The sequence below is a fragment of the Idiotropiscis lumnitzeri genome, chromosome 13 (genome assembly GCF_059441095.1).
Source record: "Idiotropiscis lumnitzeri isolate Australia: NSW breed Sydney's pygmy pipehorse chromosome 13, RoL_Ilum_1.0, whole genome shotgun sequence".
Lineage (NCBI taxonomy): Eukaryota > Metazoa > Chordata > Actinopteri > Syngnathiformes > Syngnathidae > Idiotropiscis > Idiotropiscis lumnitzeri.
Window position 1 is genome coordinate 1,272,524 of NC_142403.1, and position 5,000 is coordinate 1,277,523.

The 5,000-nt window shown below is 40.5% G+C and overlaps 1 protein-coding gene across 8 annotated transcripts in view; it reads right to left on the reverse strand.

Annotated features, from left to right (window-relative positions):
- Positions 1–5,000, reverse strand: part of orc1 (origin recognition complex, subunit 1) — a 130,289-nt gene that overhangs the window by 65,523 nt on the left and 59,766 nt on the right. The window lies entirely within an intron of this gene.

Below are 5,000 nucleotides of genomic sequence, written 5' to 3' on the forward strand. Positions count from 1 at the left end.
TCGAGCCCTGGCATGGATCAACTCAATGAAGGACCACAACGACCGACTGATGCGCTGGTACCTTTGATTGCAGCCATTCAAGTTTGTGGTCCGACACCGGTCTGTAAAGTCTAAGGTAGCAGAATACCTATCCTGGTTGCCAAGACATTGTCAACCCTTGGGAGGAGGAGGATGGTGTGACGGAGTGGCCCCGTCAGGTGCTGCGGGGAGATCCCTGCCTCCAACCTTACACACGCGCACATACACGTACACGTGCGCGCACGCTTGCGCGCACACACACAGACAGACAGACGTACCATAAAGCAATTTTCCGTAGAGATCGTCATTTCTGTCTGTGCTCATTGAGTTTGTCGGTCAAACCAACTTTCTTTCCATAGTCCTCGTGGTCCACAAACATTTCTTCCAGTATCCGTCTATTATTCATAACACGCCACAGTCAACCCAAGCGCCGCGGTTACTTCCGGGAATTGTTGCATCATGCGCGGGACGTCTGCGGGTGACGACATTGGCACGTCATGGCAAAGTACTGGGTTTCAACTGTTTTTAGTTGTTTTGGGCAGTCTAAGGGAGTAGGATTAGGTCTGGTTGAATGATTATATTTTTCTACAATTATGAATATTATTAGTGATTATATAAGTGTGTTCTTCAGAAGAGAATAATCATGTTTAGAATTAATTGGCTTAGCGGAGGGGCCGAGGGTTTAAAAGGCGGCTATCCGGTGTCTTTGACTTAGTGTGAGCCCGTGCTTGCTACAGAGAAGAGCAACGAATGGTATGTACAGAGCATTATTTTGGACTGATATATTCAATAAAATTGGAATAACTCTACACTCTTCGGCTTGGCCATAGTCTGACTTGAAAGCCGTTTTTGAACCCTGTCACAACATTTAATGCGATATGTTCCAATTTATCAATTTACGATAACTGCATAACCCTTAACGCCCTCCGGCACCACAAAAAGGGAGCATATCATATTTCTTAATTACAAGGCTCTTAGCTCTTCAAAACATTGAACGCAACTCAGAAGGTCTTCTCACTCCGCCATATTAAGGAGCGTCTCAAATCTCAGTTGGGTTAAACGAGGATCGAATCGCAAGGACAGAACATCGAGGAACTTCCTCTTAAATCCAGGGTCTTATGTATCCTCTACTCGTTGGTGGCATATGAAAATGGGCGTGTACCAACAGGAGTGTCAACGATGCAGGACTTCAAATTAAATACTGTCGTGCAATCCATAGTTGTCATTTTTTATTCTTTTAATTGGAATACGGTGTACATATCTTGCTGAGTGTCTGTTTTATTTGGGGCAGTACTTGATGCCAAAAGGACTTGATTACACAAGCTCATGGTTACAACACTGAAAAACGCGTTTCCGAAGTTTGCACTCCAGTAGGCTGCTTTTTCTCAAATTTATCTGGCTCAATAGAGAAACTTAAAAACATTGAATCTGCATTGTGAGCATTGGAGCTGGTAGGGGAGACGGTCTTGGGACAAAATCTTCAAAATTGGGAAGCATAATAGTGTGCATTTTGACTTTTAATCCCAATTGAAACATGAAGAGGACATTTTGGTGTGATTGTAAAACTTCTGACAAGTAGACGTGACTCATCTTTAGTTAGGTGTCTCGAGGAGTGATTGTCTCATTATCCCAAAACATTTGTACCTCCACCAGCCTCGCTATTTATCAAACTACTCCCATGTTATGGGAGGAGTATATTGATGGGTAAATTCAAGTTATAGCCAACATTCTTTTTATTAGGGCTGCACAATTTTGAAAAAAACCCAAAAAAACTAATTGATTATTCAGACCAATATTGCGAGTAAGATTCCATTTGCGGTTTTTGCATTTTAAATATTAAAATGCATTAAAATGCTACTGTTATCCATTTCTGCTTTGACTTGCTTTATTTTATACACTCTTCTACTTTTCCTTTATACTTGCCTCTCATTTCCTCGCTCGCCACTGCAGCATATCTGCTCATCTCCTCCACTGCACTCTTCCTCACACATGCGCACACACGCCCACACGCAAGCTTGTCACAATGCTTGCAAAACTACGATCATGAGTCATTTTAGTTTAGGACAAAGAATTTGATCAATATAATACAAATCAATAATGTCACCATTTGATGAAAAGTACGAGGTGCTCCCTTCTGGCGATTATATTGTATTCGTTTTTTGGGGGCTAGAAAAAGCAGCATATTCACCATTGCTTGTATCAGACATTATAATGTTGCCATTAGTGCTGAAAAGATGTTTTGAGAGGGAGCTTGTCACCGGTACGCACAAATACTTAGGAGATAGTTTTCCGATGCCAATTTTGTTTCATAACGTGAATGCTACTGTTAGCAATATTAGCCTAGCACGTGAATGACTGCTAGTTGTTGCCTCCCTTTCATCTGTTTATTTCTAATCTGTTTGACAGGCTTCATACTAAAATCGGTGGTGGTGTTTTAAACGTTGAAATACGTTGGTCGTGTTGCCTCTAGATCCGATGCTTTATTTATTTATTTTTTTATTATGCGGTTCATTTTTGTCGAATCCGCCGTACGTCCAAATAATAGATGTACCACCCGTCTGTAACATGAGATTCTCCCTTTCCTCATCTACGCGGCAGAAGTTACAATCATATCCACTTCGGTACACGGCAATCACAGAAAAAAACAGTTGCATGCGTAGTGTGCTATTGTCGGACTGCGCTGACTATAGGCATCAGAATGCAGACTAACACGTGTGAGCCAACAACAGTGATTGGCCAGCGCCATTAAGACCCGAGCATCGACAATTCTGGTTTGCTAATTCATCTGTCACTCAAATGGCAAAGGTTGGGGGAGAGAGGAAAAAAATACAAAACCTCACTGTCTTGCAATTAGATAATCGCACTACGTCAAACCTCAATGTCAATTAGATTTAGATTTATCATGTAGCCCTACTTTATACTGTTTAAAGGAGCCATATTATGCTAGCGTAAGCTTTCCGCAGTTAACTTCACAATACAATAATAAAATACAACTTCATTTATATAGCGCATTTCACAACAGCTGGAGCTGTAACAAAGCACTTTCCCCATATGGTGTAATATAAATTAGCGGGTAATAGGCTTTTATATAACTATATATTATCTTTGGCACAATGCTAATCGCGCACACTGTACGAGCAGTTCGATCCCTGTACGGTCGTTGTCGGAGCTTGGTCCGCATTGCCGGCAGTAAGTAGGATTTTCAATGAGGATTGACTTCGCCTAGGCTGCCCTTTGTCACTGATTCTTTTAATAACGTTTATGGACAGAATTTCAAGGCATTGGCAAGGTGTTGATGGTGTCCGGTTTGGTGATCTCCGTATTGCATCTCTGCTTTTCGCAGATGTGGTACTGTTGACTTCTTCAAGATGTGATCTTCATCTTTCACTGGAGCGGTTCGCACACAGAGTCTGAAACAGTTGGGATGAAAATCAGCACCTCCAAATCTGAGACCATGGTCCGCAGTCAGAAAAAGTTGGAGTGCCCTCTACAGGACAGGGATGAGATCCTGTCCCTAGTGGAGGAGTTTACGGATCTTGGCATCTTGTTCACAAGTGAGGGGAGGATGGATCATGAGATCGACAGTTGGATTGGTGCAGCGATGCGGACTCTGTATCGGTGAAGAGGGAGCTGAGCCGGAAGGCAAAGCTCTCAGTTTACCTATGTTCGATCTACGTTCTAACATCACATATGGTCACGAGCTGTCGGTTGTGACCGAAAGAATAAGATCCCAGATTCAAGCAGCCGTGATGAGTTTCCTCTGCAGGGTGTTGGGGCTCTCCGTTAGAGACAGGGTCAGCACACAAGGTGCGTGCAGGGCGCACACACCGTCACACACACCAGCACAACAAAACACAAACAGGTCTGTGGTCAATAAAAAAAAACATCAGCGGTCATTCATCTCGGCTCACACACACTGACACGGTTTCCTTTGACGGACCATGGCGACAGTGACACTCAGTAGGCTACTTCGGTCTGATAACCGCAAGCTGTTACAAGTAAAGAAGACATATGTTTGAGAGGGTTTGTACTTTTGGTACTGTATTTGAACAAGTCTAGAATTAGAATTAGAATTAGAAATCCCTTTATTGTCATTGTACTCAAGTGTGCAACGAGATTAGAGGGCTCCCCTCTCCAGTGCAATACAACAATAATACAGACAAATATATAAATTAGATAAATAAATAAGAGAGTGCAATGGAATTTAGTACTGAATAGTGCATACTACAAGTCTATGTTGTTAAAACATTATTTTGTTTATTCATGTTGCTTTTAGTTAAAGCGATAAAGCCAACATTTATTTATCTATTCCACTGTTACCACTTTTATCTGTTTGTAATGCATTATCCTAAGTTGTCGATCAGAAAGTCTTTGCTATTGGGTGGAAACATTGTATGCCAATTTTTAATTAAACTAAACTAAACTGTTTTTGAGTTTTCATCGACAAAATTTACGAAAACTAGACTTTTTTGGGGAGTTTCCGCCGACTAAAACTAGACTAAAACCTTTTTGAGTTTTTGTTTACTAAAACTAGACTAAAACCTTTTTGGGTTTTTGTTGACTAAAACTAGACTAAAACCTTTTTGAGTTTTGGTCATCTAAAACTAGGCTAAAACTATCACGAATAGGAATGACTGTGACAAAAACTAATCAGCATTTTCGTTCAAAAGACCAAGACTAAGAATCAATCTGAAATGCCCGTCAAAAACACCGTAATGTTGACATGTTAGCTTTTATGTTTATTTTCACGACAAATTTAATTTAAATTAAAACCAGTTCAGAACGCTCCGTTGGCTTAAAATGTCAGGGTTTTTTATTTTAGAGTTTCATATACATTTGAGATACGTTAAAAATGGTCAGAAATGTGCAAATGAGACGAAAAAACAATGTTTAAAAAAAAACAACAAAAAAAAAAAAGAATCAAATCGGGAATTAAAAAAAAAAATTGTGATATATTTTTGCCATATTGCCCACCACTAGAA